Genomic DNA, 15534 nt, shown 5'->3' on the forward strand with positions numbered 1-15534 from the left:
TAACGTGCAATAACAGTGGCAATACTTAAGAAAGTGATAACTGTTTTTGACTCAGTATGTGGGCTTTCCATAATAAACATCCTAAATATATCCATATTATTAATTTTGCTGGGGATCTCACTTTTTGCGCAGCGTTACGTTCTCTCGTTGATGTGTTGTTGATTTTGCAGGTCTGAGCGCTCCACCTGCCACACGTGCACTTCCCATTGAAATAAGCTCGACTTAAAGTGGTGCAGGAGGTCATGTTATTTACCAGAAGTGGTGCCTGTTTGTTTGTTCTGTTGTATTTTAGGTTTGGTTCGGTTCGTTCGACCTCCGGCCAGCAGGTGGCGCAGCGGCGTTGTGTTATCAGGAAAGTGTTTTTTTTTTCAACCAGAAAGCAGCAGAAAGATCAGAAAGGAGCATCTCAGCATCCCTGCCGTTCCTCTGATGACCGCAGTTGGGTGTTGTCGTGGCGACCGTTGAGTGTAGGAAGTTTACAGTAACGGACGAGCGGAAGTGCAGTGGAGGAGTCCTATTGCAGTGTAACACTGTTGCATTATCTGTGCAATATTAACCTTCATATACAAATAAAAATCTTGAATAAATGGTTTCAGTTATGATTCTGTTTGATTTATTTACATTCTGTTTCTTTACGTCTTCGACTTGCACGGTAGCCTTTGCGCTCATGCTTTATTTCCATGTCCCAAACCAAGAAGGCCCAGCAGAGGTTGTACTTCCTTCGCCAGCTGAGGAAGGTCAACCTGCCACAGGAGCTACTGATGCAATTCTACTCCGCAGTCATCGAGTCTGTCCTCTGCACTTCTTTAAGTCTCTGGTTCTGCTCAGCTACAAAATCAGACCTCAGAAGATTACAGCGGATAGTCCGGACGGCTGGAGGAATCATCGGCACGCCCCTCCACTCTCCGAGAATTGTACTCGTCCAGAGTCAGTAAAAGGGCTAGCAAAATCATTCTAGACCCCTCGCATCCAGGCCACTTCCTCTTCGAACCTTTGCCATCTGGCCGGCGCTACAGGGCACTGAACAGCAGGACAGCCAGGCACAGGAAAAGTATCTTCCCTCAGGCCATCTACCTCACGAACAGCTAAATGCCCCCTAGTAAGTAAACTGGTGCAGTAAACAACGCTATTTTATATTTATATTTTATTTTTCACATCATATCTCTTATTTACTTTCCCTTGCATTGTACATAACATACCTGTACAAACATATAATGTCTAGTGTCTGTTTTGTATATTGTGTATTCTATACTCTATATAATTTTTCTCTCTTATCTTTTAGCCCACTCTACTTTTATTATCTGTGTCTTGTCACTGTCATTCTGTCTGTGCTGTGGAAGTTCCTGTCACCAAGACGAATTCCTTGTATGTGTGAAGATACTTGGCAATAAAGCTCATTCATTCATTCTAAAAAGCTCTTGAGGCTCAAACAGATAATACTGGGGGGAAATCTCAGCAACCTGTTTTCTATCCTCCTGATGATGCTTGAGAGGAACATAATCTCATTTCCTCATGCATTAGAAGCGCCTTTTCCGCTTCCGGTTTTGGAGACGGAACTACATTTCCCAGGGGGCTCCTGTGACGTCCTGGGGCTCGGGATGCACGTGGGTTCTGAACACTGACCGTGCAGTGACGTGCAGTACTGCTCACATCCACTGGGGCGCAGCACAACATCCTGTGTTTCTCCAGTCATTCACACACACACACACACACACACACACACACACACACACACACACACACACACACACACACACACACACACACACACATTTTCAGAACTGCTTGTCCCATACAGGGTCACAGGGAACCGGAGCCTACCCGGCAACACAGGGCGTAAGGCTGGAGGGGGAGGGGACACACCCAGGACGGGACGCCAGTCCGTCGCAAGGCACCCCAAGCGGGACTCGAACCCCAGACCCACCAGACAGCAGGACTGTGGTCCAACCCACTGCGCCGCCGCACCCCCACTCCAGTCATTCACTTATTTCTTATTGAACTTTCTGCAAAGTGCATTATATAATGACGGACTTCTTCACGAAGCTATTTATTCACCCATTAGTACAGCAGTGTAATTTTTACAATGTCAACCCAGGGTAAGTATCATACTCAAGTTAGTCTTCTGGAGCAGGAGCATGGATGGATTCAGGTCCAAGTCATACTGATTATAAGATGATATGATGACAGTCACCTCATCCATCCTGTGACAAGTGAACAACATTAGACTTGCGACCCAAAGGTTTCTGGTTCAAGTCCCCTGAGGGATGCTGCTGCAGAACCCTTCAGTGGGCTGTGAATGAGGATACAGTGAAATGTAGTGTTTTACCTGAAACCAAAGATGTTCTTTGCTCATTGTTAAGGTGCATTGAACGTGGCGGAGCTCCCTGGGGGGTGGGGGGGTTTCCTGTAGACACACCCTTCCGAAGAGCGCCAGCAGCATGGAGATGAAGAAAGTCAAAGGGGATGGCAGCCGCAGGTCAGGCCCTCAGAGTCTAAAAATAAAGAGCGCGAAGGTCGCTTTTACACTACCCCCCTCCCCTGATGGGGGGCCCTTCTGAGACGCCAGCAGCGCCAGTGTGTGTATAGATGTCCTCTTTCCACTGCGAACTTTCCAGGGGGCCGGGGAGCATGCGACCGCGACCTTCCTAAGGCTTGTGCTCAGCTTTAGACGCAGGAAGTAGAGGAGACCGGCGAGCGTGGGGGGGTGTCATCACGCTGGCACATGGCGGGAGCGCACTTGTATGTGTGTGTCGCGTTTCTTCAGAACAGCTTACAGTGTGAGGGTTGTACACTGAGCTACTTACAATTACCAGGGCAGTTTTATTGTATCCGGTCAGGGTTAGTTCCTTGATCAGGGCACTGCAGCAGGAGGTGGGGTTCAAACCCCAGTCCTTCCCTTTGGCCGGAGACACCTCTAACCGCCTATAAAGTACCCAGAGGAGCTGGACAGAAAACAGTGAGGAAACATTAAATACAATGCAAGTGTTCATCTGGTGTCCATGGCAACGGAGCTGCCTGACCTCGGCCCCCCATCCTTCATCTCTGCGACTCTTTCTCTTTACGAACAGAGAAGCATCCTGCTTCAGTCAGTACTGCAGGATATTTCCATGGAAATGGGAACATCCTGCTTCAGTCAGTACTGCAGAAGAACTGTCTCCATGGAAACGGGGACATCCTGCTTCAGTCAGTACTGCAGGAGAACTGTTTCCATGGAAACAGAGGGATGGTCCTGCTTCGGTCAGTACTGCAGAACACGTTTCCATGGAAACAGGTAGTGTTGCTGACCTTGCTTGTGTAAGTTTTAAGTGACATACTTTACTTTTAACACCTGTACAGGTGGATGTTTAAAAAAAAAGTAAAAAGTGCTGAGCACAGTTTTTGTTTGTGTGTGCAAGTGATAAACCACGTTCCGGTCTTTGTTCACATCTACAGATTTTCCACTTGTTGTCATGGAAACCAAATAAAATAAAAGCGTAAACTCCTGGCGCCTTCGGTCATAGATGCTACAGCGCATCGGAAAGCGCGTGGGTGGACTGGGGGGTGGGGTGGGGGGGGGGAGTTTCAACCCTTCCGTCTTCCTCCTTTATTTGCTCCTTCACTCAAACTGACCAAACACTCATCTTGCAGAAACTTTGGCGATGAGCTCTTTGTACACTTTACATCCAGGGTGCACGTTGGACACACAGACATAAAGACGCTTGTGAAAGTCTTGTTGCTGTCGCGGTCACTTTGTGGTTTCGAGACGATGCAGCCATCAAACTATCGCCTTTCCTTTGGCACACGGTTGTGAGACTCAATTTCTTCGCCCTTAATTCTGCGATGCATTGATAACCGGCTGATTTTTTGTTTGCTCTTAAGTCCAGTGTTCCGGACTTTACCAGTGTACGGCAGCGGTGGGGGGTGGGCGGTCGTGCACGCTGATGGAAGGTGTGGTGATGTACACTGTCGTTACCTCAAGCCCTGCAGATCTTTTGCCATACATGGTCCTGGCTCGGATTTGGGGCGGGATCTCAGCGAGTGAAACCGAGAGATGGCAAAAAGGTAACGCCATCTGACCTCATCCTATACCGGTGCTTCTGGGTTGTTATTTCCTTGCTGATGTTATCTTTCAGAACATCCACTTTGAGACTGTCCCTCAGCCAGCTGAACATTTTAGAAGCAAACAGCAGCGCATTAAAGTCATTTTTAATCGTTCTTTAAATAACTGCGTGTTTCCTGCTTCTTGCATGATGATCTGACCTCGTTTAAACGGCCGACTGGCCTCTTTTCACCCAGGGGTGGCTGCAGGCGGCTTTACCAAAAACGGGGAGGGCCCAAGAATAAGCACCTGAGGAACACCCAGGAAAGCACAAGTTTAGGAAGGAATATCAGGCTCTGGGACACATGCACACTCAAGCTGGGCTGGGGTGGGGGGGGGGGGGCGGGGTCATATCAGATTTTTGTTTATGTTGGGAACACATTTTATAATTTTTTACGTTTTATGTTGCAAAGAGGTTGTGAGCGAACGCAGGCTGTGGTGACGCCACGGTGAGGCAGAAAGAGTCGCTCCGGAACGGGGCCTTGACGCACCTCCAGAAAGTGCACTATGAGCCTGGGAAGATTCTCAAGGAGACCCAAGAACATGTCCCATGTGAATTTCTCACAACATCTAGACAAATATGAACACTGACCTGAGTGTAAATGTAGATGCGGTGTGTGTGAGTTGGGGCGCGAGGGGGCCGTTGGTGATGTACAAGGGAGCAGAGCCGCGGCCGTCGTACAGGAAGCCATTACTGGAGGTCTGTGGGGGTGTTTTTGCTACAGCCCCCGAATCGTGCGGTCAGCTGACATCACACACTTTGCTCTGCAGCTTGACCTCAGATCTCCACTCCGGCACAAGCGTTGAGGCCGAGGTAAACTGAAAGTGACCGTCCATCACGCACCAGATTCGGTGCTTTTTATTGTAGTGGCTCATCTTGGGTTGTGAGAAGAGCAGAGGTTCCAGAAGGGCCCCCACAGGAAGGATCTTGTGGTGTCGACCAGCAACCCCCCCCCCCCCACCCCAGCACCCTGCATCACGGAAACTAGCCCTGATACCTTCAATCTGTTTCCACTATTAGGGCCATGGGCAGGGCAGCGGGGGTGGTGGGGTCGGGTGGGGCTGTGGCTGCTCTTGTGTTTTTACATCCTTCTTCACCTTTTACCTTAATTCACTTATCTGACGCTTTTCTGCAAAACAACTTACAGCGTTAAGGTTACAATTTTATATTTTTTACATTTATACAGCTGGGTAATTTTACTGGGGCAATTTTAGGGTAAGTACCTTGCTCAAGGGCACTACAGCTGAAAGTGGGAATCGAACCTGCGACCTTTGGATCCAAAGGCAGCAGCAGCTCTAACCACTTCAGTACCAGCTGTCTGCGTTTCCCTGCTGCACATCAATGTACTCAGAGCAGGAAAAGTTATCGCCCCAAAAGTCCCGCACTAGTCCCAATTTCTTGGGTTCGAAAGGACTGGGGGGCCCAACTTCCCTCCATAATTAATGAGGATTGCTGCCACTTATCAAAATTCTGTTCTTGTCGTTCATTTGCTCATGTGTACATTTATATACTGTATAATACTACAGTACTGCTTGAACATACGTGAACCCTACAGGGAGGGTCATTATACTTGTATAAAACATTAAAATAACATATAAAATCTAAATGTTAAATCTTAAAATCAACTTTTAAAATGAATAAGTGACTATGATTTACACACCTGAATATACTTACTTACTTGGTTTAACCAGTGCAACTTGGGCCGCACTTACGTTTGCACCTGCACTACTACCGTGTTTTTACTACTCACGCGGTTTCCTCTAATCCGTCTGGTGCAACTGGTCGTTACACACCTATAGTGTCACGTGACAAAGACTGCTTCTCCCTAAAGAACCACGTCGAGGTGAAACGAAGGGACACCAGGGGTTACCGTACTATGAAGGTGCACTCTATACTGCATGTGTGTGATACACAATTCGATATGTTCGTGTTCCCCTCCGCACCCAAAGCTTTAGTGCTGTTTAGTGTCGTCGTCTCGTCGACTTTTCACACGCTTTTTAAAGCGAACCGAACCCAAGTTTCTCATGGATCTTCAAAAAAGAACCGTTTCCTGTGGGATCAGCGAAGCTGCTGCGTATCGAGATTCTCTCTATCGATGGAACGTTTTTTGCTTTGCTCTGCTGTTTCCCGCCAAAGTTCCCCTGCAGACCACGCGTGCCACGTGTTACCACGTTTTCCTCTCTTTTGTAGGACAAAACACAGTAGTGAGAGCGACAAGATCCTGTGTTCTCAGAAATGTTGTTCTTGAAAATGATTAAAAATGAACCCTGTGCCCTGTGCCAATGAGCCCAAGTGTCGAAAAATACAGGGCAGATATTTAGAAACAGATGCGCTCCTAAAGATACTTCATCTTCAGTGAATGTCGAGATCATTCATGCAGGACGTCTGGTCCCCCGTTGGGGTCAAGGGTCCGAGGGACGCCCGTTCCTCGCGTGTCACTCTGTACAAAGGACCCGTTATCCTCCTTTTGGGTCGTTTGTTTTTGCCGTTGGGTTTTGTGAAAAGTGCTCAAAATGGTCAGTTCAGGGATTTTGTGGATCTCACTTATTGCTTCATTAATAACTTCAATTCGAAATAACAAATGATGCACAATATGAATAACTAACGAGGTCAAAATTGCAAAGTACAAAAGAAAAATATTTTTTACATACACATACATACTATATACATACTATGTATAAATATATATATATATACAGTAAATATAATTTATATTAGTATGTATATATATAAATATATACGTATAAAATAAACGAATAATAATTTTTAGTTAATTAATAATTTCCAATTTAAATCACATTGTTTAATAAATCAGCTCTCGGGAGAAAGTGAGGGAGTCGAAAACGACGCTCATTGTTTTAAAAGAATCTCTGTCATGTGGAAAGAAGGAAGAGGAACCAGAAGAAGAGTGAGAACAATGAGCCTCTGGCTGCTGCGGAACGAGGAGGGACTTGAGGGCAGGCGGCGTCTAACGGAAAGTGTACCTGACAAACAGGAAGGAGTGTGTGCAGTGTTTGGGTGGTGTGTGAGTCTGTGTGTGTGTGTGTGCGTGTGTGCGTGCGTGCGTGCGTGTGTGCGCGTGTGTGTGTGTCTGTCGCAGCAGGGGAGTCTATAAAGGTGAGTTCAAGAAGGTCACACACAGGCAGGCGAGAGATGTAGGTGATGGCATCGGTGGTCCTCATCCCCTGGTCCTGGTTCCGAGGTCCTGGTCCGGTACGTACGGTTTCACTTCATCTGGGGCTTAGACAGCACGCGGACAGTCCAGGGTTTAGTCCAAATGCGAAGCGACCAGGTTCTTCTAGATAGATCAGGCAGGGGCTGCAAGCCGTACTCCTGCAGCCAGCGCTGTAGAGAACGTGTTCGATGGTCCAGTATGTTTGAACAGACCGCCATGTACACACACAGCCAGGCTGGCACACACACACATCGCGCATCAATCACACTGTCATTGTCAACAATTATTATGTATTATTTGTTAATGTACGTGATGCTTTTCTGTGAAGTGATGCACAAGGTGGCCTTTGTATAGGAAGCTACATAGAGTGACTTACCCATGTATAGAACAGGGTAATTCTTACTGCATCGGATCAGGGTAAGTGCCTTGATCAAGGGTACTGCAGCAGGGGTGGGATTCGAACCTGACTACTTTGGCTCCAACCGCTACCCCGCCTGGTGCCCAAAGGGGCATCAAACACCCCCTCCAGTGTAACTGGTCAGGCGATACACTGCTCACTCTTTTACCACAGGGATTACTAGGGTAAACCTGTGCAAAGGGTACGGGCTGATTGCTGACATACAGCTGAGGATGAGAGCCACGTGGTCGGGTGTCTTTGTAACCAGTAATGGACCGTGACCTTGTCGGGGGGGGGACATGGGTGCCCCACCTCGTCTTCCGGTAAAGACATGAATGAGCACTTTTCAGTTGTGAAATCCAGCTTTTTACTGATATTTCTCTATGTTCTGTTCCATATCTGTGCTCTTTAATATCCATAGAAATATATGTAAATGATTCTTACGGCTCCCGTAACCCTCCGATCGGCAAGGCGTCCCCATCACCCGTAGCCGCTCAAGCGGAGTCTCTCCCTCACCTCTGTTCACCTCCATCATCATGACCATCGTGACCAGCATCACCACGGTTCTTATAAGGTAAAGGAAATTAGCAGCTCATACTTGAGCAACTGGCTTCAGGAACATGTGAAAATGAGTGTTTGGGGTTTAAGTCCCACAGTGCAGCACCAGGATGGGAAACGGCGATGGGAAAGGGTGACGCCGCGTGTCCGTCCTGCTCGTCCACTTTGGGCTCTCAGGTGGAGAACATGAATGAACATTTAATTATGTTTCATCTTCTCCTGCTGTTACATCTTTTTCCACAAAATTGCCGCATCTCATTGACAATGTTACATTACGGTTCAATCGCTAAATTTAGTAATTATGAGCTTTTTCCTTTGCTTTACATTTCCATTGATTGTTTTTGGTGTAACACTGCGGCGTGAGACCCTTCACCTCTGGATGTCGGAGATCTGAATTTTCTGGAATTATCCCAACAGAAATTTCTTGCAAAACACACACACACACACACACACACTCACACACGAAACATACAGTCACCTTTTGTTTGTTCACCTTCCGTTTGGAACCTCCACCGAACATCGTGCTCCATCGGTGGTTCGAGAAATCCTGCGAACGGTGAGCGGGCTGCTGTCCGAAGCACTAAGACCACAGGTGACTGCGGGGCCAGTGTCCTGCCCGCCCGCGACTGCGGCAGGTGCGCGCTTCTCACCCCAGGTGACCCCGCCGGTGTCCTCGCGCCCCGAGGCCGCAGCGATCGGAGCGGCGCGTCCAGGACTGTCCACCCTGAGAATGGTATCGGTGAGCTCAATCTCAGGATAGTCAGCCCATGAGGCGTCGCTCGCCCGCCCCTCGTCTCCTCTTCGTGCTCCACCGGGCCTGGTGTTCACTTCACCGGTCTGAACATGAGCAGCGGATTTTGTTCCATTTTGCTCGTGAAACAAGAGAATAAATAAACAGCTCAAAAGGAATTGATTGTGTTGATTTTTTAAAACACTGAAAATGATACAATAATGTCAATACTGCCACCAGACATCACACAGCGGACGATTTTTAAAAAATAAAATGAATTTTGAACAGAGTTTGGCTTTGTGGATGTGTATTGAGGAGCGCTGTAGAAAGATGTTTTCGGGGAGAAAAGATATATTATACATACTGTATATACAGTAATGTGCAAAAGTTTTAGAGACTTGGGGAAAAAAGCTGTAAAGTGAGAATGATTTCAAAAATAATGCTCTTAATAAACTTCCTTCAAAGTTTAATAACCATCCATTGTCAACAAGCACTTGGCGCGGTGGGTTTGACCGGGTCCCGCTATCTGGGGGTGCTGGGATTAAAGTCCTACTTGGGGTGCCTTTTGATGGACTGGCGTCCCATCCTGGGTGTGTCCCCTCCCCCCCCAGCCTTGTGCCCTGTGTTGCCGGGTTAGGCTCCGGTTCGCGGCGACCCCCACTCAAGATAAGTGGTTTCAGACTCTGTGTGTGTGTGTGTGTGTGTGTGTGTGTGTGTGTGTGTGTGTGTGTGTGTGTGTGTGTGCGCACGCGCGCTTTCTTTCTTTAACGACATAAAAAACCCTTACTGTAATACTGTAACTTTTTGCAAAAGGGATGCTTGGAAATTTAAAATATGCTCTTTCCCAGTGACACTAATGCAGAAAATATTAAATTACCATCTAAAACGAATATTTTTGTGAATCATCAAAGTGCCTAAGACTTTTGCACAGTACTGTATACAAACAAAAAGTACAAATGTTTAATTGTTTTCACTTTGGGGTAGAATTTTCTGAAAGAGGAATACACATTAGTTATGTAGGTCTAAAAGCTGTCCTTAGGTCTAGTGTTGCATGTTTATATTTATGCTTATTTTACACAGCACCGTGGTCCTGCGAGACACGACATTTCGTCCCACTGTATGTCCACACATGTAGTGGAATGACAATAAAGCTTGACTTGACTTGACTTGATTATTATTATTATTATTATTATTATTATTATTTTATACCACCAACACCATCATTACCATCAATAGGCTTTTCCGCCCCAGGTACTCACTCACATGGCCCGTTTGCACAGTACTGTACTTTACACCCTCTTACCACAGAGGGGCGCTGTAGCCAAAGTACCTTTCCATTTACTGTATATTGACACGTATTCGTTTATCAGACACTTTTCTCCAAAGTGACGAACATCTCACAGAAAATACAGTGCGTTCATTACATTAAGAGAAGGAGGCACTGAGATGCAGACGTGTGATTCTTAAGTGCAGTTAGTTTGTTTCCTTCACCTTATGCACCGACGTTCATCACGCGAGAACAGAGCTGCAGTTATTCTCCAGGAAGGACTGGTTTCAGAAAGCTGGTTCATCATCATCATCTCAAGTCATTCTCATAATAATTCTTGTAATAATAATTCTTTTATAGTCCAGAGCAGGACCAGCACTGGGGTTTTTGCTGCAGGAGGGCTGAAATGAGCTTGACATTGGTGAAAACATGGTAAAACATAGTGAGGTACTCGTTACCAATGCTGCTGAGTACTGAAAGGTGTGTGTGTGTGTGTGTGTGTGTGTGTGTGTGTGTGTGTGTGTGTGTGTGTGTGTGTGTGTGTGCGTGTGTGTTATACACACATTACATATGAAGATTTGTCATGGCCCATATGCAAATGAGGTGGAGCCAATCAGTGTGTGTTGTCTCCCCTGGGGTGACCCCCCCCCCATCCTGCCACAGCTGGGGCGTCTGGTTCCTCAACCCTTAATCACCCCCCGACCCGCTTCTTCTGCCCCATCTGCCTCATTTCTCCATTAACTGTCCTCCCCTTCCAGCCAGTTGCCCCCCCCCACACAGCTGCCTGCCTTCCCAGGCGCCTCTCACACACTCCCCTCCCACCCTTCGACCTTTAACCCCTCCCACCCCCACTGCTTCTCCCTGGGCTTCATCCTGTTTAGCCTCAGGGTCTCACAGGAATCATACACCCATTAATCCCATATGTTGTTTACCATGATTTACCCACTGAATTACCCAGTGTCATCAACATATGTATCACAAATGACCAGATGACCGTGTGGCGACCGGATGGACTCCGGACCTCTGCGACCCTCAAGCGGACAAGCAGTTATTGATAACGAGTGAAGGAACGAAAGTACGACGTTGAAGCTGGAAATCATAATCATTTTGCTTATGAAATATATTGCTGTGGTCGTGGTTACGTATAAAATACCTTTAATGTGGTATTTTCACTTTAGGTGAATCGTTTTACTTCTGGGAACCAACAGCGATTTGACATCCTCAGAACAAAAATTCACCAGTGGGGTCGATTTCGGGAAGCAAACTGTGCCAGTAATATGAGGAGGCGGGTACGGTACAGCACGGTACAGTACGGTACGGTAATAGAGTATAACACCAGGATTCCAGCACCACAATTGCTGGACCAGTCTCTGGCTGCAGTGACCGCAGTGTGTTCAGCTCGCATCAACAGGCCACCTGACCCCTGACCCCTGAGTGACACATAGTGCAGACTCCGCCCACTAACAACATTTTGACTCCACCCGTGAAAAAGGCTCGAGGCTCCGCCTCCTCGCTGTGCTCATGGGGAGAAGGAGACGAGGACACTTCGCACTGTGGAAAGGGCTTATTTTCTAGGTGAGCACCTTTCAGAACCCCCCCGTCCACACACACACGCGCACACACATACATGGACAATGTGAGGAAGGGTCCAGTGACCCCTACAGCCAGCATACACATGTAACACGGTATAGACAGGGTATAAATAGGGTGCAGACATGGTGTAATCGTGGTGTAAATAGCAGCCACTCATTTTCTGAAATTCAGCTCTGTGTGTGTCGGGGGGGGGGGGGGGACGAGGGGAGGGACATAAGGGCAGAACTGGGGAGAAACGGAGAAGGGAAGGGGGCTTTCTGAGGTGAGGAGCATTTGAGACACACTGGACACCACCCTGGGGCAGCTTGTTTACCACGGTACATGGATTCACAGGTAAGACCATCTCAGTTCAGCTCAGGAAAGAGCTTTGAGGGCGTTGTATAGAGGAACATCACTGACCATAGTGTGTGTGTGTGTGTGCGTGTGTGTAATTGCCATCCCAAGATGCTGTTTATAACTGGTTTCCTACAGCATCACACACAACAGTGTGGGGGGGAATTGAACAGTGTAGTAAATGTAACAGTATAACAGTGTAACTAACTGTAGTAAATGTAACAGTGCAACTAAGAGTGTAGATATTTTTTATTTTACTTTGCTTTTACTCTTGTGTTTCACACTGTCACCTTGTTATTACCCTGTTATTACCCTGCTGCTCTTTAATGCCCTTCTCCCCCGTCTCTATCGTCCACGAGATGAGGAACCGCAGAAAGGTTTGTGTTCTAATGAGGGGGGGCGTTCGCCAAAAATTCCTTCTCGTTCAGTCAGGTTTCGGGCCCAGCGGAGGCGCCGTGACCCCCTGCAGACCATTGCGTCATGTGGACACCCCCAGGGACATTTTCTTTGGAACACCCCCACCCCCCTGAGAGTCAGTTCCCCCCACTGTAACAGCTCCGCTCAGGTCTTTGTTCCTTCCGTTTCATAGCGAGGTGTTTCAGTGTTCCAGAATCAGAGAGAGTGTGTGTGTGTGTGTGTGTGTGTGTGTGTGTGTGTGTGAGTGTGTGTGAGTGTGTGTGTGTGTGTGTGTGTGTGTGTGTGTGTGTGTGTACGCGCTGTGCAGCTGGACTAAAGGGAGACCTGCGGTGTGTCTCTTTTGGGTGTGGGGATGAGTGTGTTTTCAGAGTGTGGGAATACACGTGTGTTTAGGGATGACTTTGTGTGTGTGTGTCTCTCTGTGTGTGTGTGTGTGTGTGTGTCTTTAAACATTTGCTGTGTTAACAGATGTTATTTTGACTCTAAGACCTAATTAAGTGGCAGGATATCTGTAAACAGCACACCTTACTGCACCCCCCCACCCCCACCCACCCAGGCAGGCATCTCTGCAGGTGTGGCCTGTATCAGCTCTGTGTGTGTGTGTCTTGGTTCCTTCAGCTGTGTAACTACTCTGTTTCAAGCAATACGCTCCATCAGGAACTTCCACCTGAGCCGGCAGCTGTTCAGTCCTGAGATCTCAGCCAGCAGGGTACATTTTACCATATTACTTCAGCGTAACTACCTTGATTGAGGTGCTACAGCAGGAGACGGGATTTGAACCCTGAAATTGCACTGCGGCAGCTGTAACTACTGGCCCTACAGCCGAGTTCCTTAACCAGCCCACCGCCTGTGCCTTGCGGGGAAGGGAAGGGAGCCGAGGGCGAACGATGAGCGTTCGCCGGCGATGACCGCGTCAGCTGATGAGCGGCACCTGGGGAGCGATGTTGAGCTCGAACAGGAAGCGCCGGCTGGGGGGCAACTCCGCATCGCTCTCAGTTCCTGCTCTGCGGTTCGAGGGCTGACCGTCACCCCCCCGCAAGATGACTGTGGGGAATTTTGGCGCAGCAGCTGCGCTTTACCCAAAGCCTCGTGATGTGAGCGGCTGCGGTGGGTGGACCGTGTGGAAGCGTGTGAAGGATCGCGCCGAAACGCTGGACACACACAACTCCTTAGTGCACTTTCACACTGACAAAGTACGGCTGAAACAGCTTTCCTTCTTTATCCATAAGGTTCATCTGTGTCCAGAAGGTTGCAGGTTCTAGTCCTCCAGCAGGAATTCATGTGCTTCGTAACACAGTTCATGGCTCAATCTGTCCTCAACTCCTCTGCAGCTGTTGGCTTCAGGGAGCCGGGACACGGTCGAACTAGAGTTGGCTACGGACCTTCGGGGGGTGGGGGGGGTAACTGACCGCGAGCAGCTCCAACTCCTCTGCAAACCCCCCACCCAAGAAAGGGTGCAGGCAAGGTCATGGCAGGTCCTTCCCATCCAAGCCATCATAGGTTTCAAACCCTCTCTTCGGGGCTGGGACGGAGGGCCTTAAAAGAGTTTCTTTTTCCCTCCAGCAGAGTGTTGTGTCTCACCGTAGCTCATGTCGCTTCGGTAAACATCCTTGTGTAAACAAAGAGCAGTAACCAGGGGCAAAGTCATGTGATTTGAGCTCTAATGTCATGCCCCGTCTCCTGCGGCGTGTGAAGTGCGAGCGCAGCGCGTGTGTACAAGTCACAGTGGGGCGGAGGAGGGGCTTTGGCGTCCCAGTGTGAAGTAGGAGGGAGGAGGGAGTGTGGCCATCCTGCTGGGGGGGTACGGGTCTCGTGTCCAGGGTGGCAAAGACAAAAAGTACCTTCAACACAGCGTGTGTGTGTGTGTGTGTGTGTGTGTGTGTGTGTGTGTGTGAGTGTGAGTGAGAGAGACAGAGAAAAAGAGCGTCTTTGTTCTGTGCAGCAGGGATCGCAGTGGTTGCTGTGGTCACCTTGCAGTCGTATGACCAGGTTTGAATCTCCATTCCCAAACCCTGAACACACACACCGTGACACTGACCGTGAATTACTGTGGTAAAAAAATCCACAAACCGTGTAAATGGTTAACAAACCTCCCACTGTAACCTTCTCATCTTGGGGAAAAGTGTGATAAATGACAGTAAATAAAATTTATTTGTAAATGTGCTGCAGACCCTGTTTACACCCCTCTTATTGGTGATTTCGAAGCTACTTTCACTGCTAAGCCACAGTCAATAAAAGGTCAGGCTGCCCTTCATTTATTTGTCCATTAGCTTCCACACAAATGTCAGATATACCTACAATTAAGAGAAAGGTTCACAAAAGCTGTAAACGGTGTGAAAACGAGATGAATTAAGGCAGTCCAACAGCCCCACTTTGCTGCCGTGAGCTTTTCTGCCGTCTCCCAGCTCAACAGGTGAACAGGTGAACAGGTGATGTTCTCTCTGCTACAAACTGATAAGGCGGAGAACAGAAGCGTGAAGGAAAGAAATGTGCATTTTCTGAAGAGTTAATGCGTAACCCGACCCACAAACGTTCGGCCCCTCGCTTCGCTCGTATGGCAACGGCTGCAGCGAGGACACGTTTGGTCCCGCTCGTCGGCACCGACAGCACTCAGGCGTCACCTGCTCATCGAACACGATTGTGTTCGTCTGCGTTTCTGCGGGAGGGTCTAAGAGCTCAGGGGGTCGTGGTGGCGCGGTGGGTTTGACCGGGTCCCGCTCTCCGGTCGCTGCCGGGTTAGGCTCCGGCTCCCCGCGATCCCGTATGGGACGAGCGGTTTCATATGATGTGTGTGTGGGTCTGAGAGCTGAGCACTGAGTCATGTGACACCACAGAACAACACCGATACTCGCCCTCAGTGGGGCATTCTGGGAGACTACGGTGCATTTCCTGCGACTCTCCCATCTGGTCCAGCAGGTTCTCACTGGACCTTGTCTCCGGTTCAGGGGTCGGGGAATTTAATAAGCCGCTCTCGCTCCGCTGGGG

Source organism: Scleropages formosus, chromosome 5 (assembly GCF_900964775.1).
Source record: "Scleropages formosus chromosome 5, fSclFor1.1, whole genome shotgun sequence".
Lineage (NCBI taxonomy): Eukaryota > Metazoa > Chordata > Actinopteri > Osteoglossiformes > Osteoglossidae > Scleropages > Scleropages formosus.